We start from the raw sequence: 23537 nt of genomic DNA on the forward strand, positions 1-23537 counted from the left end.
CTCACTGTTAAGAGAGAGAGAGAGAGAAGGAAAGAACTTGCATTTAAATGGCCACTATTACATGGTAGGACACTACAAAGCACTTCCAATTAAATTATTTTTGAAGTGTAGCCTCTGCTCTAGGACATAGAACTCACAATGCAAAAGGAGGCCATTTGGTCCATCTTGCATGTGCCAGTGGTAGCTCTTCAATTGAAGCTGCATAATGTAATCCTACTTTCCAGTCTTTTCTCATGCCCTTCTTATATTCTTCCTTTTCAGATACCTATCCAATTTCCATTTAAATCTCTCTTTCTTCATAGCCACTTGTACTAAAGCATTACATAAGCTAATAACCTTCTGAGTAAACAAAATAAACCCTAATTTTACCCTGCATTCTTTCAGAAATAATCCTCACAACTCGTTACCAAGTTGCCAACTATTGGGAGCAAATCTCCAGTGTTTAACCTCTTCACTTTTCATAATTTAAAAAATCTCTTTTACATCCTTTTAATCTTTTCTGTTCCAGTGGAAAGCTTTCTCCATTATTATAGCCTCTTGTCCTTGATATTAATCAAGTGAATGAAAATGTTATTTAAGCAAGTACAGCTATATTGCATAACCAGCAACAATTAGATTTTTTTTTGTGGAGCTGGTTGAGAAAGGAATGTTGGCCAGAACATACTGCTCCCTTTAAATAGTACCAGAGTTGCTGTTTTAGTTTGATGTAATGGATCCCATGGCACTATTTATATCTCATCAAAAGGACAGCGCTTCCAACAATGCAGCATTCCCTGAGTACTACAGTCCTGATAGCCCAGATTATGTGGCCAAACCAACAGTAGGGTTTGAACTAGAACCCTGCTGACTCAGGCAAAAATGTTGCAAATTAAATCAAACAAACTTCTCAAATCTTGAGTCCCAGGAGTAATTCCTCAAAGTCACTAGATATAACACAGGTAGCATTATGATCAGTCTTGTCTTTTAGAGCACAGGCAAATGTGCTTATAAACCTCACATTTCAGTGAAGGAGGTAGTGAGGTGTCTCTATTTCTCATGCCCAAATCTTTCACAATAGCACCTGCTTCTCCACTCCCGATCTGTGCATAAATCAACAGCAATAAATTTGTGTTGTGATTCAGATTATCTGTCACTTCTGCAGCCTAGGACCAGTTGCTGCACAGGCCCGTGTCACCACCAAGAAGAATCAGCAAACTGCATCATCAAGTTTAATTATGTGAATGACCCTTTGGAGAAATACTTGAAAATACAGCACCAAAAGTCAGAAGACCCCTGGATAATAGTTTCTATTTATGGATTTCAAATATCAACCACCGAAACTTTGAGTATTGAAGATTTTCAAGGCGTCTGATGTATTCGGATGGAAATCTGAACTGGCTCCCAAATGCATATTGTCTGTTTTATACTCTAGTAATTGTAGCTTTAAGGAATGTAATGATTGTAGCTTTAAGACTTATTGTGTTGTATAGTATCATGTGTTAGTGTGAACAAGTCAGCTCTAAGCACTGGGAACCTGAGAGTGCAAGTTCTTCTTCTAGTTGTGGAGCTTGATGGAAGCATGTAACTGCTGCTGCAGCCTGTAAATAAAGTTTGATGTTTCTAATGAGAAGCCTGTCTGGAAAATCAAGTCCATAACAAACTAGTGATGAGGATGGGATCGAGTCCGGTGTTGTCCCTCGCCCAGCGATTGTGAGTATCTTGGTGCCCAGGGCCCACCACCATATCACCCCGCCTAGGGCCCACCACCACATCACCCCACCTAGGGCCCACCGCCACATCACCCCACCCAGGGCCCACCACCACATCACCCTGCCCAGGGCCCACCACCACATCACCCTGCCCAGGGCCCACCACCACATCACCCCACCTAGGGCCCACCATCACATCACCCCACCCAGGGCCCACCACCACATCACCCTGCCCAGGGCCCACCACCACTTCACCCCACCCAGGGCCCACCACCACTTCACCCCACCCAGGGCCCACCACTACATCACCCTGCCCAGGGCCCACCACCACATCACCCCGCCTAGGGCCCACCACCACTTCACCGCGCCCAGAGCCAGCCGCCACTCTGCCCTGCCCAGGGCCCACCACCACATCACCCTGCCCAGGGCCCACCACCACATCACCTCGCCCAGGGCCCACCACCACATCACCCTGCCCAGGGCCCATCACCACATTACCCCGCCCAGGGCCCACAACCACATCACCCCGCCCAGGGCCCACCACCACATCACCCCGCCTAGGGCCCACCATCACATCGCCCCGCCCAGAGCCAGCCACCACTCTGCCCTGCCCAGGTCTTGCTGCCACTTCACCCCACTCAGGGTGTGCCAAAACTTTGCTCCCCTGAGGCCCGCTAAAACTTTGCTCTCTCCGGTGCCCGCCAAAATTTGCCCCTCCCTGGGCTCCAGTCCCACCATACCTTGTCTCCCCAGACTTCAGCACTGCCATACCTTATCTCCCCAGACTTCAGCACCGCCATACCTTGTCTCCCAAGACTTCAGCACAGCCATACCTTGTCTCCCAAGACTTCAGCACAGCCATACCTTGTCTCCCAAGACTTCAGCACAGCCATACCTTGTCTCCCCAGACTTCAGCACCACCATACCTTGTCTCCCCAGACTTCAGCACTGCCATACCTTGTCTCCCCAGACTTCAGCACTGCCATACCTTGTCTCCCCAGACTTCAGCACCGCTGTACCTTGTCTCCCCAGACTTCAGCACCGCCATACCTTGTCTCCCCAGACTTCAGCACCGCCATACCTTGTCTCCCCAGACTTCAGCACCGCCGTACCTTGTCTCCCCAGGCTCCAGCTCCGCCGTACCTCGTCTCCCCAGGCTCCAGCTCCGCCGTACCTTGTCTCCCCAGGCTCCAGCACCACCATACCTCATCTCCCCAGGCTCCAGTCCCAACATACCTTGTCTCCCCAGACTTCAGCACCGCCATACCTCGTCTCCCCAGGCTCCAGCACCATCATACCTTGTCTCCCCAGGCTCCAGCACCACCATACCTTGTCTCCCCAGGCTCCAGCACCGCCATACCTTGTCTCCCCGGGCTCCAGATCTGCCATACCTTGTCTCCCCAGGCTCCAGCACCACTATGCCTTGTCTCCCCAGACTCCAGCTTCACTCCCATCTTCACTTCCCTTGAGCCCAACAGCCTTCAACACACTCACTGCTCCCGGTGTTCACTGCTCCTCCAATCAGAGACTGTTTCTCTACCTCATTTGCTGCTGATAGGCTCAGTAGTGAGCCTATCAGAAACAAACACGGGAAAGGAACAGCCTGTGATTGGAAGTGCAGCCCCTTGCAAAATCTTGAAATTTCCTTCACTTTTCTGCATTTTGAACTTACAGGCCAGTCTTACTGGCTTTTGAACAGTGGCTATGCAGACCACATGGAGGGGCCTCCAGTTGGACAAGCCTGGTCTAATGTATTTCTGCTGCTAAATCCGTTTAGATAACAGGAATATTTGATATCAATGACCTGATTGCAAGAAGGAGACAGAGCTAGTTGGGATTGTCACGCCTTCAGGGGAGGGATGAGATATGGAATCGCTGTGTTTAAGGTTGCATCTCATAAATGTAAAGAAAGGCCCCACTTTTTCTGGGTGCTTGCATCATTTCAATGGTATCTATAATATAGGGACCCTTGAACTGTGCAAAAAAGAAGGCATTATGGAGTAAACGATTTATGCCATTATTTATGCCACTCCTTGTTTTCCGAGGACATTTATGTAGCTCTGCCGTTAAAGTGAGAGGTTAATTATCATCACTCCACCTCCGTAAAAATCAATGGTAATTGTTATTTTCCTGGCTATAATGCTGTTTTCATGCTTGTGCAATTAACTTTAAACAAAATGGCACTGGAGGCCCGACAAGGCCTAATTTATTCATTCAAAGGGTACATCGGCAGTTCCATTTATACGTAGGTAGACACTCTCAACAGTTTGTGACTAGGACCGAAAGCATCTTGGTTATTCCATTACAAATGTAAACCAGCAAAGATTAATTGTAACCTGACAGATCTGGAACACCGACTGAATGACTTCACGTTAAAAATAATTAAAGACACGCACATTCAAAACAGACCAGTTGGATTGCAAGGAAACTTTGCAATCGGCCCAAATTTTCCGAGGAGAGCTAATCACTTGCTGTGCTATGACCAAGCTCCACATTTCTGGCCCAGACTTCCGATTCCGCGCCTTCAGAAATGCAGAGCCTACCACCATCCACCATTTCCTCATAGGCCAGGATTGTCGCGGAAGACAAGCCATGCCCCATTCTCACTTCACTCACTGCCACAAACTGTAAGTATTTGTTTAAATGTCCCATAGCTTGTATTAATTACGTTATTTCCAGCTCTCTTTCACAGCAAAAATTATGATTTTCAGAAACAGTATCTACAATTATTATTAACTCGTGGCCAACACTTCTCAATCAAATTGCTTGCAATTCTTTGTTTAGTAATCTTTGAATGAACATGCCGAGACTGAGGGAAAAACTCATGGATTTAAGTTTCCTCCAAAACTGCTTAGCCTCACCGTCATAGTACTAACAACCCCCTCACTGCCTGATAGTGTTCTCCTCCCTCCCTCACCACTGACAGTTTTCACCCTCTCCTCACCCCTCAACAATGTTCACCCCCCCTCCCTCACCCCTTGATGGCGTGCAGCCTCTCTCACCCCCCCGAAAATGCTGAACCCTCCCCCCCCACCACCTCAACTCCACGAAAATACGAACTCCTCTGACATCAGCCAGACATGATCCAGGGATTCAAGGCGAGAGGAAGGGAGTGAGCACTGTCCAGAGGAAGAGGGAGTGAGCATTGCTCAGTGAGGGGTAGGGGGTGAGCATTGTCCAGAGGAAGAGGGAGTAAGCACTGGTCAGAGAGGGGTAGGGGGTGAGCATTGTCCAGAGGAAGAGGGAGTGAGCACTGGTCAGAGAGGGATAGGGGGTGAGCATTGTCCAGATAGTGGTAGGGGGTAAGCACTGTCCTGGGAAGTGTAGGGAGTGAGCACTGTTTGGAATGGGGTAAGAGGTGAACACTGTCCGGAGAGGGGCAGGGGGTGAACACTGTCTGGAGAGGAGTAGGGGATGAACACTATCCAGAGAGGGATAGGGGATGAACACTGTCCAGAGAGGGATAGGGGGTGAGCACAGTCCTGAGGGGAGGGTGAGTACTGTCCAGAGGGGGTTGTGGACACTGTCCGGAGGGGAGGGTGAGCACTATCCAGAGGGAGTTGTGGCCACTATCCAGAGGAGACAAACATTGTCAGGTTGTTGGGCGGGGGCAGTCAGGGAGTTGGGGGGAATAAGTATTTTCCAAGAGGGGGTGAACATTGTCAGGCTGTCGAGATGGGTTGAACATTGTCTGGAAGGGAGGTGGGGGATGTGAACATTGCTGTGGGTACTGGAGTGCTTTGCTATGTTTGTGTCTGAGGAACTCATGGGCATCTTCATCAATAAGATTAAGATCTTTCTAAATAACTGCCTCTGCCAGTTTGCTCCCTTCCCCTGGGTCACCAAATCAAATTTCTGCATCTTTCTCTGGTTCCTCTCCAATCTCCCCGCACCCCCTTTCCAAGCTCATTTCGTGCACGAGTCCTTCTTCCAGCTCCCTTGACCCTATTCCCACTAAACTGCTGACCATCCAATTTCCCTTCCGGGCTCCCATGTGAGCTGATATTGTTAGCAGTTCTCTCTCTTCAGGTACTGCCTCCTTCTCTAAGCCGTGTAGCTATGCTGCAACTCAGAATTTCCGACACAGGCCAAGCGTATGTTGGCCTCTTTAAGTTACCGTGTTTGTGTGTGTGTGTGTGTGTGTGTGCAGCTGCACAATAAAACTAAAGGTCATACATACTTAAATGAATATGTCACACACAACAAAAAGAATTAGCGATGATGTTGGTCATCATCCCTGTCCTCAAAAGTGCAATCCTTGACTCCTCTGCCCTTGCAGACTTACATCCCATCTCCAACCTCCCCTTTCTCTCCAAAGTCCTTAAACACATTGGGCACCTCCAAAATCATCTATTTTTCCTGGAATTCCTTGCTTGAATACCTGCCACAGTGTCAAAACAGCTCTTATCAAAGTCACAAATGACACCCTGTGTGATTCTGGCTGCACCACAGCTCCCTGTGCCCATTAACTCTACTGAAGCCTGCACGCTACACATAATTGGAAACAGGAAATTAGCTGTACAGCACCATATAGTCAGCTAATAGGACCCAGTCTTGCTGCACAGTGTGTTGCTGGCATAATGCAGTCTTTCCAATCATTTCAATACCTTGATTCCCAGAGGCACAGTTGGGGTTAGGAGGCGGGTGGGTGGAGATTCCTACTCCTGGTCATTGTGACTGACGTGCTACTGCAACAAACTCTATCTGAAATTAGCAATCAGGCCCTTATAAAGGTCATAGGACTCTATGGGGCGCAGCACCAGAAACAGGCAGGCACGACAACCATCCAGCAGCAGGCCCCTGTCAAAAAACAATGGCAGTCAGCAAAACATCAGTGTTAACAAGACAGTGGGCGGAATTGTCCCAGAATTTGTACTAAGTGCAGTACCCACCGGCCACAATGATGGCTTTTCATGCCTTATTGTCCCAAACCCACTGCATTAATTATGCATTCCCCAGAAAAACGCCGTTTCTATGGTGGATGGGCTCTCATTCGCCCGCCACGCCATCACTTCGCCGCTTCATCACGCCGGGCACCATATGTAAAGTGCAGCTGCACGCACGCCTCTCAGTGCTTCCAGCCCTGGACAGTCGCACAGAAGACATGGCCCCGAAAGGCAAGAGGACTGCAGCCCCCAGGTTCACCGACGCATCCCGCAAGCGCATTTTGGACGCAGTGGAGGCCCGCTGTGATGTCCTTTACCCACCCCACCCCCACCCCTCTGGCCGCAGGATGGGCAGCAACCTCATTAATCCGGCTTGAGAGGCACTGGCAGCACTGGTCAGCACCAATGCCCTGCAAAAGAGGACAGCCACCAAATGCTGCAAGAGGATGAATGATCTCCTCCATTCCCCCAGGGTAAGTCACTCTTCTCATCACTCTCAACTCACACACTCACAAACCAATCACACATCCACAGGGCCCTCACTCGCTGCCAGTTCAAGGGACATCAACATTCACTCTCTCACACACACACACTTCCTGGATGCCTGGCAGATGTCCTGCTTACTTTCTCTCCATCTCTATTCATGCAGGATACACTGGTACACAGCAAGAGGGAGAGGTCGCAGAATGCTGGAGGAATGCCTGAAATCCTCACGGACTTTGAAAACAGAGCCATCCAGCTGGCCGGCGAGGATCTGGACCATTCCTGTGCTGACAGTGAGCTCGGTGGTGTTCTACCAAGTGAGGGCCTAGCAGTGTAACATCCATCGGACAACCATGCTGTGAGTGATGTGTCCTGTTTCACAGGCAACTGCCATGCACTAATTATCTCTCCTTGTTTTCACAGGCACGTCTGCCAAACAGCCGATGGAGTCCATGACCCAGGGCCTCCAATCAAGCCCCGAGGAAACCTCAGAAGAGGAATCTGAAGGCACCGTCCTTGAAACTCCGTCTCAGCGCTTACCCACACTCTCCACCAGGGCAGTGACACTCATCTCGGTGCAACTTAGCTTTAGAGTAGCCTCAGGGTCACAACCTGGTGAGCACGTCGCATTTCTGATCCACAGCAGGCGGTGGCAGGGACTTCCTAGGTGTCCGGCACTCAGCCGAAGGCCAGAAATTTGCTGAGTCCAAGTCAGATGACGAGCCTTTGGACTCGGTCATGTCACTGTTGCTGGAGCTGCAAAGGCAAGCTCGGGAACATCAGGAAGGGATGTCCCCTGCACTCCTCAGATTGCAAGGCACGATGGAGGAGTCGGTCTGCCTTCAGGCTGATGTGATAGCGCTGGCATGCCAATGCACTTCAGGTCAGCACTGTTAGGATGGCGGCTGCCATGGAGACCTAGGTCCAGAACGTCACTCCTGCACGGCTGTGCGGGCTCAACTCCATCACTGGATGTTGCCATAGTTGGCCTCCAACAGTGTGCACGTGAGAGGGGTGCGGGAGAGTTTGATCACTCTCCAGCTACCCTTTCTCCTCAAGGTGTCAACCAGGGGCCCTTGGGCATCCATAGGGAGGTGGATCAGCTGGTGCACACCCCAGGTGACACCTCAGGTGACTCCTGGAATGTCCAGCTGAACTGAATCCCCTCTTCCTGTGATCTCTGCAGTTCCAGCTTCACAGCTCGAGGCGGGTGCCACTGCCACTCAGCAGGGCCCGGAAAGCAGGCCGGGGCCTTCCAGGTCTCGGCCCTCTAGAGGACACCCATGAAGATCATCACAGACAGGGCGTAGCAATCAGCAGGCTGCCTCCACCTCTTCTGTGGATGCCCGGAGAGCACCAAGGTGTAGCGGCAGGTTGAGAAAGTTGAGAAGCTGTAGTTGCACTGCCTGGACATGGGTGTTAACCACTTGTAGATAATGTTGACTATTGTCAATAAACTCCAAAGAATGTCTCCTTGCCTCTGGCTCCTTGTTCTGGTGAGCAGTGTTCGTGTCACTCAGATGTGAAACCTTTCTGCACAAGATAAAGGCAGGTGTCTCAGTCCCTTTGCTTTGTGCAGCCTTCAGACCAAGGTGATGGTCCAGCCTCGCACTCCCTGGACACATTACTGATGCCTGCACCTTGGCAGTGCTTGTCATTGCTGCCAGAATGTCTTTGGTAGGTGTCACAGAGTTCCATTATTCTTTGTGTGCTCTCAGCACCTTTAAGGTGGGGCTGGCCCCTATCTCTTCAGCATCTGTGACCAGTGTTGCTGTGCTCCTGATAGGCTCAGGTGCTGAGGGCAGACAAAGAATCAGATGCTTTTAAAGTTTCATGGCTGCGTCTCTATGTTATGACCCTGATCACAGAGCACAAGCGAGCTGCCCTCGGCCAGGCAGGAGTCAGGCATTCTCAGAGGCTTTGTGAAGATCTATGAAGTGTTCTCACTGCATGTTGTCATCATCCTCTTGCAATCGAACGACCATTAGGGCTTCCACTGTGTCTCCATAATAGGAGCATTATCACAGAGGGTATGTGCGCTGCTATAAGCCAGACTGGAGTTAAATGTTCATAGATACAATGTGAGGATCTTATGGTGTCTCCTCACAGCATGTTGTCATCATCCTTCACAAATCTAGCGGCTATGAGGGCCTCCTGAGCACGCCTGCCTCATCTGGCCAGTGCGAGGGACTCATCGCCATCACTGTCACCTTTGAGGACCTCCTCACCCTCATCACCGCCGACGTCCTCCTCATCGAAGGAGACCTCCAGCCCCTGCATCTTCCCCTCAGCCAGCTCCTCTCCCCGTTGCAGCACCAGGCTGTAAAGGGTGCAGCAGACGATGACAATGCATGATACCCTCTGCGGACTGTATTGCAGGCCTCCACCAGATCGGTCCAGGCACCGGAACCTCATTTTCAGCATCCCGATTGTTTGCTCCACCAAGTTGCGACTTGCAGCATGAGCCTCGTTATACCTTCGCTGTGCTGCAGTCTGAGGCTGCTACACGGGTGTCATCAGCCACGTCCTCTGTGGGTAGCCCTTGTCCCCGAAGAGCCATCGCTGCAGCCTCTGTGGACCATTGAAGACATCAGGGACCTGAGACCGACTGAGAGTGTAGGAGTCATGTACACTCCCTGGGAACCATGCGCACACCTGCAGGATGCGTTTCTGATGGTCGCACACCAGCTGCACGTTCAGTAAATAGAATCCTTTGTGATTGACATAGTTGACTGTGTGTTGCGACGGAGATCTGAGCGCCACATGACAGCAGTCAATTGCACCCTGTACCTGTGGGAAACCCGAGATCTGGGCAAATCCAATCACTCTTGCATCCTGGCTCTCCTGGTCCCGGGTGAAATGCACAAAGTTGTGTGCCCTCGTGAAGATGGCGTCTGTGACCTCCTGAATGCATTTGTGGGTGGAGGCTTGTGCTATTCCACAGAGGTCACCTGTGGAGCCCTGAAAGGAGCCACTGGCATAGAAATTGAGCACTGCGGTCACTTTCAGGGCCACTGGCAGTGGATGCCCTCCATGTCCCTGTGGTGCCAAATCCTGCAGCAGCTGGCAGATGTGACTGACCAGTTCCCAGACTTGCACAGTCTTCGGTGACACTGCTTCTCGGTCATCTGCAGGAATGAAAGGCAGCATCTATAGACCCTGGGTCTAGCAAGGCACTGACCAACAACAACTTGCTGTGGCTCTTTGGCGGCATGTGCGGGAGCCCCAGCCGTCCCTTCTTCCAGAGGGTGCTGCTCCTCCTTCTGCCCAGCCAGCTCCTCAGTCACTCTCTTCTCCATCATCTTTCCTGTCTGTGCACCACAAGGCACGCAGCTAGTTCACTAGGCTCCATGATCCTGGTGTACTCCTCCTGCAGGACGAAAAAGCGAGACGTGTGGGTTAGCATGGGTGTACTAAGAACCTGTCTTGGTTAAGTCTGAAGGACCCTTAACGCATCCCAGAGAGTGCTGGTTACAGCTTGAATGGCCAAAGATTAGTGCGCTGCATGGCTGCCAGAAACCCCACTTTCCTCCGCCCACTCCACCTGACCAATTGGCGGCAGCTTTGCCCATTGGACTGCTTGCTGTGCTCTCAGCTCAGGCGCAGGCATTCTCCTAACCTGTGCTGCAAGGCTGCGCTATTAGCTTGAACCATGGGAGAGACTGGTCCAAACTGGGATGATGACATTGCAAGGGGCTGTGAGTGCCTCCATCAGCGACTGCTTCATGGCCAGCTTTAGCAAGGAGATTGTACAATGTGCCCAGTCGTCCAACTGTTCTGCAGTCCACTAAAATGCTCATTAGTTTGCCGTCTGCGCCCGAGGGGTGAAAAGCTCTGGAGCACTTGGTGGCACTTTCAGGCCTCTGTATTGCTTGAGTGGGCAGAGAAGCTAGAGACCCCACTTCAATCATATCAATGAGGCTGCGCCTGAACTGTCTCAGCTGCAGAGGAATGGTCACTTTATACAAGATGTCCCTAATGTGTGGCCACTTCTCTCGCCCATGCCCCCCGCTCCCCGCACATGCTTGTGCGCTACCTTCAACCGCAGGGCAGCCTTTACACCCCCTCCAACGTGCCTCAGCCTTGAAGTCCGATAGGCGTCCCTCGCGAGTGCTCCACAACATTACTGTGACTCACCTCCGAGGTCCCCTCAAAATGCAGCCCGCCAAGCACATGCCTTCTATATGCTGTTGTGAAACACGTTGATGTGCAATCACGCCGACGTGGGCAGACGATCCAGCGGGGATGGTGGGAGTGAGGGAGTGGGAATGAGTCCGGTGGGCTAGCCTTATAATTATATGCTGATGTACTACAATGAGGCTCCTGATGTCTGATGGCAGGAAACGTGGCCCGCCATCGACGGGCTGAGCGGACGATTGCAAACTGGTTTCCCGACGTTGTGAAACTGATTTTTGACCTTCTCACCATATTGTCCGCTCATACCACCAAACGTGCCCGACACCAGCGGACACGGAAAATTCCGCCCAGTCTGCCTACTGACCTGATTTTGAGGCTGTTGGTACCAATTTAGCAATGTTCACATTATTAATGTACATTCTTTCTATATCTCTCTCTGATTCTTGCACTTTCTCTCCATTTCAGATCTTTAGCCAATAGTTCCATAGTAGACACAGATTTAAGGTTACTATTCTTCTTGTGGGTGTGGACTGGCTCATTTGGCTAGATGACTAGCATGTGGTTCAGAATAACACCAAAAGTACAGGTTCAATTTCTATTCTGGCTTTGGCAGACTTAGGACCTGCCTCCTTGCCTGCCCCATGCTTGGTGTGGAGTGTTGCACCTTAAGCTATATAACCAATTGCCTCTAATAGAGAGAAGTGCCTACTGCCCCTTGTGGACTATGGCTAATTACCTACTTACCTATTCTTTGAGTCATATTCCTGTGCATCATATGGTACAATTATGGTATTATATCTAGAAATATCAATGCTTTTTATGGATGGGTGAATTGTTTATGAAGATATGAAAGTAAAAATTAAAAATCAATGACAGTAAACAGCATCATCTCAGAATCTATGTGTTTATCATAAGCATCTTTCATTCTCAGAAACATGTTTAATTTTTTGTAAATGCACAGCTTTACATATCCATGTAAATCCATTTGCCATTTTAACTGCAGTTCTACACACCCATTCCAAGTATTAAGTTTCTGGTTAGTTGATTACATGCCTCATTCTCACCTTTACTGCCAAATGCTAACTCTGCCACATTGTTTCTAAAAGATCAGGTTTGACCTCTCCCCATAAGGCTTAATGGACAGGTGCACCAGTGAATGTGGTACCGAATCATGCAGACCACATAAGTCCCTGGTACAGTCCGTGGTCTTTGCTGAGATAGCTGACTTCAAAAGTCATGATGCTTGTAGTCGGAGAGGAAAAATCAACCAGAGTTTATATTAAGTTACCATAGAGCAGTAAATTGCCATCTTTGAATTGGAATGATACCTTAATTACAATATAGCAATAATATCTACTATCACCACATAGTTACCTCAAGAAATCTCTTTGATAAGCCACATAAGAGGATTTTCCCTGAGGTCTTTAATTTTTTTCCCCCTTAAGCAAGCAGCAAGATAATTTGATAACTTTTATGACTGATTTGAATGTCACTATTTGACTGCTTCACTCTGCATAAACTGATTGATGGCACAACTATGCATTAACATTGGTGTCTCTCTGAAACTGCATACTTTGTATTAACCACAGCCTGCGGTAGTCCTTATCCCTTTCGTGACAGAGGAGGTTTCTGGCCCCCTTGCACACAACAGCAATAAAAAACACATTTCAACGCAAGCTCATAAAGAATAACATGAATATGGGCTCTGCTTTCTGGAGACCCTCACGTGATCTTAACTGAGGAAACCATCCGATACTATCTGCTTATTGTGTCTAATATGTAAACTAATTTCATCTCCCAGATTGTGAAATCTTGCATGTTTAGAATGGGTCAAAAAGGGTCACGTCAGAAAGGGGTTTCGTCAGGATGAAAGAGACCGTCAATAGTGATAAACCCAAGTATTCATAGTAAAAACCACAGGAAATACTCCTCACAGATTCTTTTTAACTAGCATCAGATGCAGTAAAGGCAGTTGCTGCAGAAGCACGACAGTGAGGAGACAGCAAAGAGCTGTGTGGATTGTTTAACTCTCTCATTTTATACTAATTGAACCTCAGGAGAGCACAATAGGAGTTTTGTGATTGCTTCCTGGTGATATTTTGTTTATGTCGTATTACCACTGACAGTGTTCCTTCTAGAACTCATTTTTCACATGCCTAAATTATCATCCTGTCTGCATTTTCCCAGATGCTTTTCTGTTGACTTCAATTTACGAAAAGCAGGCTTAATTAAGTTTTCCATAAAACAATTTTCCACTGGAATCTTGAAAAACTTATGCCTGCTGGTAATAAGCCTTACCTTCATCTGTCTTTAATTGTTCAATCACTTTAACAAGCGGAATGACATGCACACTCATTCTCTGCGTGGAGGTGATAAAGAAAGCCAAAATCCCACGGACAGTTTAGATGCGGGGAAAGGGCATGCTACATTTCCAATTCCACAACACCCTGCATTTGATGGTCACTAGTCTTACAACTTTAAAATAAGTGCAGAGGTCATGACGGCCAATTTTATTCATATTTTCTTATAATCTCATATTCTTAACCTCCTTGCATGTGTAGTCCTCAAGAACTACACCCACATTCATCTCACCCACCTAGACCTGAACGTTCGCCGCAGCAACAAAATAATTGCATTATAAATGGAACCATATCGCTTGCAATGTTCTCCTCATCCCAAACAGCAACTTAGTTACTATAAGACTTTCCTATCCATCACTGCCAAAGAGGAAACCAGTCCATTACATTACTAAAACCAAATAATATAAAACACATGTATGCACAAGACAGATTTTGTAAAGCCTAATATTAAGTAAACATTATTTCCATGCATTGAACCAATTGCCTGCTATTGAATTTTTTTAAATTTAAGGCCTCCTCTAAGGTGACTTATCCTGATGGATGTGCAGAGTTTACACAGTCCTCAAGATAATTGCATTACTGTTCCAGAATCAACATTGGAAGTGGCTGGCCAATATTTAGGAGGGACCAGGCTGTCCAATTCCCAAGGATCTCACCCTGTTCATCAAGTACTTGAAGCTTGACACGTTAGAGACGGACAACAAATGCAGGCCTTGCCAGCAACGTCAACATCCCACAAAACTGTGATAAAACACTCCCCAGGCTCTGAACCCGTATTCAACAGTTCTTTGACAAGACTTTCTACTGAAGAAGCACACCTTTCCCATGACAATCCAACTGCTTTAACAGATTTTAATGCATGCCTGTCCCTTGTGTAAAAAAATACCGATTGAATTATATCTCCTTTGAACATTGGTATAATAATATAATAATTGAATTATATCTCTGAAATCGCTCATTTTCCCCAGAGGGCCTATCTTTAGCATTTTGTCCTACCAATTCTCTCCATTTTCTCCATGCCTTTTCTGTGAATGCTGATTCAGATTGGAACATATGGGTGCTGAAAGCCCTTTGTTATCACTCCCATTTTTGGCCATTTTTCATGTGCAAAGCTGGACACTGAGCATTCCTGAGCAATTTAAGAACTCAGTGGCAAATCAATGAACCACTGAGCTATCAAAGGAGCTGCTTTTTAAATAAAATCAATAACTGGGATGATCCAGAACTTTCTCTTCTTTATGTAATCTGTCTGTATCATTAAGAAAAACACTATCTGTGAAATACATTTAGATGAAAGAAATTAAAATAACCATCAGTAGAGACAGCAGATCTCTGATCTCATTTCTGAGCATTCACTTGTTTCCACTTTGAATCTTGGAAGGATTGTATGGAAACTGCAAATTTCAAGAATTTAAAACTGACAGGTTTTAGCTGCAGTCAGTTTACTTTGCATTATGATACCTTTAATTGAATCATGCTATTCAAAATGTCAGAATCCTCCTTCTCCCGTTCCCCAACTGAATCTGAATGCACCATCTGCTTAAAAGGATAAGTCTTAGTTTCCTCCACAGCTGGTTTACTGCACTACCACCTGCTGTTGTGATTCTGCCATAATTTTGACAGATCTTCCTCAGTAGGCCCTAACTGGTTATTCAGAATAGGCTTGCAGTGCTATTTGTGCCTTCAAATGGGAGCCTCCCTCTGGTGGTGGGGGTGGGTGGGGTGAGGGGTGGAAATCCACTGCTGTAGCCATGTTAAATTGGTTGCAGCAGCTGGAAGGACCACTTTGTGCCTCAAACAACTTGGCTGACTACAACCGGGTGGTTCTTTGTGACACTAAGCTCCCAAATCTACTTTTCACTTGTGATGCTGCTGTTGGAAATCTGGCATAGGATGACCCAGCATTCTGGCCCAAAGGGAGGAGGCCAACTGTGGTAAGGTGGAGTGCTATGTACCTTTAAGAGAATGCAGTTGATTGACCATGAGACTCTATTGACCAATCGCTCTACAGCGCGGGCTACTTTGGTAACTGTAAGTCTAGGGCTGGAGGTGATTGAAGAAGCACAAAATGTGTTCTTAGTTCCAATAAACCACCAGTGTTTGTTCAGTCAATCGGTCTTTCTGCCTGTAATGTATCAAGCAGCAACTAATGTGATAATACCAAGGCTCATGTTCACGAATTTGATAACCAAAAAAACATAAAACCGGCGACGATGATAAACTGGGTCAATTGACGATAATCAAGAAAGCCACGGTAAGCCAGCTAGGTTATTTTGCCACTATCTTGAAAGCTGTTTGAAAGCGCAGTCTCCTTAGTCATCGGGTATGCCACAGTTTGGGTGTCTTGAACCATTCGACCCTGCTTCCAATGACTGGTCTCGTTACATCAAATGCCTAGCGTCCCTCTTTACCCCTTACGACATTGTGGGGGAGGACAGAAAGAGGGCAATTATTTTGTCCACATGCTGGAACAAAATGTATGAGCTGATCCGCAGCCTCATGTCACCTAACATCCCCAATGCGAAGACTTTTGACGAGTCAGTAAATATTGTAAAAAACCACCTGAAGCCAAAGCCCTCAGTCACTATGCAGCGTTTTAAATTCAATTTGAAGAATAGGCTTCCAGGAGAGACAATCGCTGGCTATGTAACTGATTTAAAGAAATTAACAGAATATTGTGAGTTTGGAACTTTAGTTAATGACATGTTGAGAGATCGATTGATATGCAGAATTGGGGACGATGCTATTCAAAAGCAATTGCTATCTGAAACTAATCTAGACTTCAGTAAGGCATTAGAATTGGCAACAGCCATGGAGAGCGCTGTTAGAGACTTAGAGGCAATAAAAGATACAAAAAATGACGCCGTCCATCTTGTAGGGTGGAAGGACTGGCAACAAAAGGCGCAAAAAAGTCAGACCCCGCGGAAAGGTGGGAAACACCCACTATGTACAGACCATTGAAGAACAAAGGCTCTAGAGTGAAAACCCATAGCATTAATGAGAGAAATGCATCCAGGCAGCCTGCAGGCGATCGACACTTCAGAAATATCGAATGCTTTTTCTGCCACCGCAATGGTCACATAATGCGGCATTGTCAAGGTAGGCCGAGAGAGCATTTTGAAAGCAAAGGTAGAAACAATCTGTCTTGTTGAAGAACCAGGGGAAGCAGAATCTGATATCTATTCATTGTACAACCTGAAAGTGGGTAGAATTAAGCCAATCCAGGAAGTCTTTAGAGTCAATGAACAACCCATCAAAATGGAGGTCGATACTGGCGCATCAACATCTGTCATAGGATCACATACTTTCAGATACTTGAATAAATGAGTCCATCCTTTAAGTTTGGAAGAATTGGGTACTAAATTAGAAACATATACAGGCGAAGAAATAAGAGTGAAAGGGATATGTCAAGTCCTGGTGCAGTCTGCAAATTTACCCCTTATATAGTAGCTGGAGTGGGCCCCAGTTTAATTGCTTGCAACTGGCTCAAAAAGATTAAATTGCAATGGGCCGAGATTTTTCAAATCAGAACGAGACTCTTACAGGAATCGTTACAAAAGTATGCTTCCATTTTCAGTGAAAAGCTAGGAAGGATTTATGGGCTACAAGCCAAAACCTATGTAGACCCTAATGCAATCCCCAGATTTATCAGAGCCAGACCAGTCCCTTATGCTCTACAGGACAAGGTTGAGACCGAGCAAAACAGGCTGGAAAAGTTGAGTATCTTACAACTGGTGCAATTTTCCAAGTGGGCGGCAACCATAGTACCCATACTGAAGCCAGACAAAGTCTTTGCTTATGCAGTGACTATAAGTTAACTGTAAACTAAGTGGCCAAACGTGATAGACACCCGATACCGAAGATTGACAAATTATATTTGAAATTGGCGGGGGCATCACATAGTCAAAACTCGACATGAGCCACGCCTACCAGCAGGTAGAGTTGGAAAAGGGCTGTAGGGAATTCATGACCATCAATACAAATCGAGAATTGTACCAATATACTCTTTGGGGTCTCATTGATGTGTGCTATTTTCCAGTGAACTGTGGAAAATCTCCTTCAGGGCCTGCCCCATCTTGTTGTTTATGTGGATGATGTCTTAGTCACTGGGCTAACTGACAAAGAACACTTGATTAATCTGGAGGAGGTGCTGAAACGCTTCTCACAAGTGGGCGTACATTCGAAACGAGAAAAATGTATTTTCCAAGCCAAAGGGGTAGTTTACTCCAGCCTGCATCCCGTGGAAGAAAAGGTCAAGGCTATTTGCGAGGCACCTGCACCAAGAAACACTACAGAACTAAAGGCCTTCTTAGGCATGATAAACTGCTGTGGCCGATTTCTGCCAAATCTATTAATCATGCTGGCTCCATTATACGCATTGCTTAAGAAAAACCATAAATGGATTTGGCAAGCTTCACACCAGAATGCATTTCTGAAGGTAAAGAAATTAAGATCAGCAGCCCTACTGGTCCACTTTGACCCAAAGAAAGAATTGATTTTAACTGGCGACGTGTCCCCTTATGGAGTGGGGGCTGTACTTTCACATCGGATGGTGGATGGCTCCGAACAACCCATTGGTTATACATCTCGCATGCTCAGTGCTGTAGAGAGGTGATGTTCTCAAATTGAGAAGGAGGGCTTGTCTGTTGTGTTTGGCATCTGGAAATTCCACCAATAACTCCATGGTCGCCATTTTCACATTATATCCGACCACAAGCCTCTGTTGGGATTGCTTGGAGAGGATAAGGTGATACCCCCCATCACATCTGCTTGTACCCAGAGGTGGGCACTGATATTGGTTGCTCACGAATACACTTTTATTCACCAATCGGGAAGCCAGATCACACATGCTGACGCACTGAGCCACCTCCTCCTGCCAGATAACAATGTGAAGGTTCCAATTCCCCAGGAACTTGCCCTAGTACTAAATTTTTTGGATTCCTCCCCTGTCCAGGCCAAACAAACCTGTGCATGGACAAGCCAAGATTCACTTTTATCTAACGTCCGGGAGCAGGTCTTGAATGGATGGTCAGGCGAGCCAAAGTCTGATGACATGAAGCCCGATTTCAATCACAGATATGAGCTCACCTGCCAGGACGGCATCTTGCTTTGGGGAGGAAGGGTTATTGTGGCCCTGAGGGGGCGAAGCCATTACTGGCCGAATTACATAGCGTTCACCCTGGAATTAGTAGGATGAAGATGCTCGCGCGCAACTACTTGTGATGGCCAGAGATGGATGTGGACATCGAAACCCTAGTCAAAGGTTGTCTTCAATGCCAGCAGGTACAAAAGCTACCCCTACCCCCTTAGCACTATTGCACCCCTGAGAATGGCTGAGGCAATCATGGGTGCGCCTCCACGTCGACTATTTGAGGCCCTTCTTGGGCACGATAGACTCCCACTCCAAGTGGATGGATGTCTACGAAGTCCGGTCACCCACACCTGCTGCCACCATAGACCATTTGTGACAGAGTTTTGCAGTGCACAGGTTACGGAGGTGCTCGTGTCAGATAACGGGACTGCATTTACCAGCGGGTAGTTCCACAGGTGTACAACCCTCAACGGAATAACGCATATCAAAACCTCACCTTACCGCCCCAACTCTAATGGTTTGGCTGAGCGGGCAATCCAAGCTTTTAAGTCCGGGATGATAAAGCTGGACGGGGCTTCCATCAACACCAGATTGCCACGGTTCTTGTTTGCATACCGGACGATGCCACACACAACCACTGGTATTGACCCCGCTGAATTACTGATGAAGAGGTGTCTAACTCTCATCAGGCCAAATTTAGTGGGGGGAGGGTGGAGAGAAGCCAAGAGGCCCAGAAGACTAGACATGATGGCCATAATCATGAAAGAAATTTCACGGTGGGAGACACAGTTCTCATGAAGAACTTTGGAGATGAGCCCAATTGGCTATTAGGCGAAATGAGTGCAGTGACAGGACCTCTCTCCCATAATGTGTCGGTAAATGGCCGAATAATTAGACAACACGTGGATCATCTCTGGAGAAGAGAGACTTTCCCACAAGGAGGAATGCTGTCATCATTTGCGTTTGAGTCTGCACCACACGTGGAAGAAATGTCACACAATTTGGAAGTACCGGAGGGGCCTGTTGGACCTCAGAGGGTTGAAGACACAAACTCGCCCATTTCCACTGAACAGCCTGGAGGACAGTTGACCCCTGAGAGGGGGGTCCTGGAGAAACCAGCCAAGGTTATTGAGCAACAATGCTCGACACATCTGAGGAAGCCTCCTGAGAGACTTGACTTGTAAATAGTTATTCATGTAAATAATTGGGATGTTGTGAAGCTTGTCAATTGTACTTGCAAGTAAAGGGTGAGGGATGTGGTAAAGTGGAGTGCTATGTACCTTTAAGAGAATATAGTTGATCGGCCATGCAACTGTATTGACCTAACTCTATACAGCGCGGGCTACTTTGGCAAATGTAAGTCTAGAGCTAGAGGTGATTGAAGAAGCACAAAATATGTAAGTGCTCTTTTCTTAGTTCTAATAAACCACCAATGTTTGTTCAGTCAATCGGTATCTCTGCCTGTATTGTATCAAGCACCAGCTAATGTGTTAATATCAAGGGCGCAACTCGCGTTCGCAGGACAAAGCGAACTTGATAACCAAAAAAACATAAAACAAACGGAAACAATGGGAGGAATCTTCTGGTCCCGCCAGTGGCGGGAAGCTTGGTGGGTGGGAGAATTTAATTTGGCGGGAGGTAAAGTCAGTTTCCTGAAGGCAGGTTGAACTTTAGGAATTAAGTCTTTGGGACTATAAAGGCAGATCAAGCTTCCCCATGAACAATGTCGGGAAGCCCTGTTGTGTGTATTAGCAAGCCATGCATGCTCATTAAAAGGTCACCTCACCAGAATTAAGTTCCCACTCCAAATCAAGTTCTCCGCCAGCGAGAAATTAGAACATTCACATTCACGACTGCACATAAGTGGCGTGCACCTGGCAAGGTAGACTTCTTTCATGATTAACAGTGACTTGCCACTGCATTGTCGTCTTTGGGGACCCATCTGTAAATGCTAGAGTATGCTTGGGACTGGAGGTGCAAGTTGAACGGAGGAGGACCAAGGAAGGGAGGAAGGATTAGTGGGGAATTATGGAGCAGTGGCCAGACAAAGGTGGAAGGGATAGTGCAGGATGTCCGGGTGACCTTTATTATGGCGCCCAAGCCTTTGACCTCATGAAGCTTTGGCGGGGATGGCGACCTCCTGCCTGCCTGCGCCACAAGCTCCTCGCAGAAGCATATGCAATAAGGTGAGCAGCGCAAGGTCACAGGGACAGCATAAAAGCTAAAGAGAAAGCATACAATGCAGCGAAGAGCAGTGGGAAACCAGGGGATTGGGAAGCCTACAAAGACCAACAAAGGACAACTAAAAAAGAAATAAGGAGGGAGAAGATTAAATATGAGAGTAAACTAGCCAGTAATATAAAAGAGGATTGCAAGAGTTTTTTTAAATATATAAAGGGTAAGAGAGAGGCAAAAGTGGACATTGGGCCGCTGGAAAATGACGCTGGAGAAGTAGTAGTGGGGAACAAAGAAATGGTGGAGGAACTGAATAGGTACTTTGCGTCAGTCTTCACAGTGGAAGACACGAGTGACATCCTCAAAGTTCAAGAGAGTTGGGGGGGCAGAGGTGAGTATGGTGGCCATTACCAAGGAGAAGGTGCTAGGAAAACTGAAAGGTCTGAAGGTGGATAAATCACCTGGACCAGATGGATTACACCCCAGGGTTCGGAAGGAGATAGCTGAAGAGATAGTGGAGGCATTAGTGGTGATCTTTCAGGAATCACTCGAGTCAGGGAGGGTCCCAGAGGACTGGAAAATCACTAATGTAACCCCCCTGTTTAAGAAGGGAGTGAGGCAAAAGACAGGAAATTACAGGCCGATTAGCCTGACCTTGGTCGTTGGTAAGATTTTAGAGTCCATTATTAAGGATGAGATTTCAGAATACTTGGAAGTGCATGGTAAAATAGGGCAAAGTCAGCATGGTTTCATCAAGGGGAGGTCATGCCTGACAAATCTGTTAGAATTCTTTGAGGAGGTAACGAGTAGGTTAGACAAAGGAGAGGCAATGGATGTTATCTACTTGGACTTCCAGAAGGCCTTTGACAAGGTGCCGCACAGAAGGTTGCTCAGTAAGATAAGAGCCCGTGGTGTTAGAGGCAAGGTATTAGCATGAATAGAAGATTGGCTGTCTGGCATGAGGCAGAGAGTGGGGATAAGGGGGTCCTTCTCAGGATGGCGGCCAGTGACTAGTAGAGTTCCGCAGGGGTCAGTGTTGGGACCACAGCTTTTCACTTTATACATTAATGATCTGAGGGCATCCTGGCTAAGTTTGCAGATGATACAAAGAAAAGTGGAGGGACAGGTAGTATTGAGGAGGCGGGGAGGCTGCAGAAGTATTTGGACAGGTTAGGAGAATGGGCAAAGAAGCGGCAGATGGAATACAACGTAGGGAAGTGCGAGGTCATGCACTTTGGTAGGAAGAATAGAGGCATAGGCTATTTTCTAAATGGGGAGAGAATTCAAAAATATGGAGTACAAAGGGACTTGGGAGAGCTAGTCCAGGATTCTCTTAAGGTTAACTTGCAGGTTGAGTTGGTAGTTAGGAAGGCAAATGCAATGTTGGCATTTATTTCGAGAGGACTAAAGTATAAAAGCAGGAATGTGCTGCTGAGGCTTTATAAGGCTCTGGTCAGACCACATTTAGAATATTGTGAGCAATTTTGGGACCCGTATCTCAGGAAGGATGTGCTGGCCCTGGAGAGGGTCCAGAGGAGGTTCACGAGAATGATCCCAGAATGAAAGGCTTAACATATGAGGAACGTTTGAGGACTCTGGGTCTATACTCAATGGAGTTTAGAAGGATGAGGGGGGATCTGATTGAAACTTACAGAATACTGAAAGGCCTGGATAGAGTGGACATGGGGAAGATGTTAGTAGGAGAGACTAGGACCCGAGGGCACAGCCTCAGAGTAAAGGGAAGACCTTTTAGAACAGAGATGAGGAGAAACTTCTTGAGCTAGAGAGTGGTGAATTTATGGAATTCATTGCCACAGAAGGCTGTGGAGGCCAGGTCATTGAGTGTATTTAAGACCGAGATAGATAGGTTCTTGATTGGTAAGGGGATCAAAGGTTATGGGGAGAAGACAGGAGAATGGGGTTGAGAAACTTATCAGCCATGATTGAATGGCGGGGCAGACTCGATGGGCCGAATGGCCTAATTTCTGCTCCTATTTCTTATGGTCTTATGGTCTTATGGTCTTACATGTGGTCAGCCATCCCACCCCGAGTGGGAATCATTCCCATTTCCATGGCTGCCACCTGAACTTAGACTCCAAATTGGAACATTCAACCAATGATCCAAAAGCGTTTGAAGGAGGAGGCCAAGGCAGTGAATGCTACAATGAAATGAGCTAAAAGCAAAATACCGCAGATGCTGGAGATCTGAAATAAAAACAGAAAGTGCTGGAAAAACTCAGCAGTTCTGGTAACATCTGTGGAGAGAGAAAGAAAGTTCATGTTTCGAGTCCAGTCTGACACTTCTTCGGAACCGACCGAAAAAGAGTCATATTGGACTCAAAACATTAACTCTGTTTCTCTCTCCACAATGAAATGAGGCCTGGACAATGTGATGAAAGCCAATATTTTTAGAATGTTTACTAAAATCATTCAGTAATTTTGCAAGTTTAGAGGATTGGTCATCAACTTCATTTGCTGGTTATCTTTGTACACAAACCAAAAGCACTTGAAATAAAACTTCAAGAAGGTTAATCAGTACAAAGATTTGTCACAGGGTTGGCCATAAGAGAAGTGCCACATAGACGCCGTGGTACTTGAGACTGCTCTAACAATCCTGCTGTGCAGCTCATCAGGGGAACCGAAGGGAGACTAACTAGAACATGCATAAGCAGCAAGGTGGATATTCCTAGGAGGTACCAAGTAGACAAAACAGCCA

The 23537-nt window shown here is 47.2% G+C and overlaps 1 long non-coding RNA gene across 4 annotated transcripts; it reads left to right on the forward strand.

The window, feature by feature from the left end:
* Positions 1–1546: 1546 nt before the first annotated feature.
* On the forward strand, positions 1547–14843 carry LOC144692745 (uncharacterized). 4 transcript variants are annotated; one of them, XR_013579377.1, is made up of 3 exons: positions 1547–1689; positions 4032–4315; positions 14066–14843. It is a non-coding gene; the product is annotated as an uncharacterized LOC144692745 (long non-coding RNA). The 4 variants fall into 4 exon arrangements; XR_013579376.1 differs by having other exon boundaries at positions 14143–14842; XR_013579375.1 differs by lacking the exon at positions 14066–14843 and adding an exon at positions 12301–12377.
* The last annotated feature ends 8694 nt before the right edge of the window (positions 14844–23537 follow it).

Source organism: Cetorhinus maximus, chromosome 17 (genome assembly GCF_964194155.1).
Source record: "Cetorhinus maximus chromosome 17, sCetMax3.hap1.1, whole genome shotgun sequence".
In the NCBI taxonomy this organism is placed as follows: domain Eukaryota; kingdom Metazoa; phylum Chordata; class Chondrichthyes; order Lamniformes; family Cetorhinidae; genus Cetorhinus; species Cetorhinus maximus.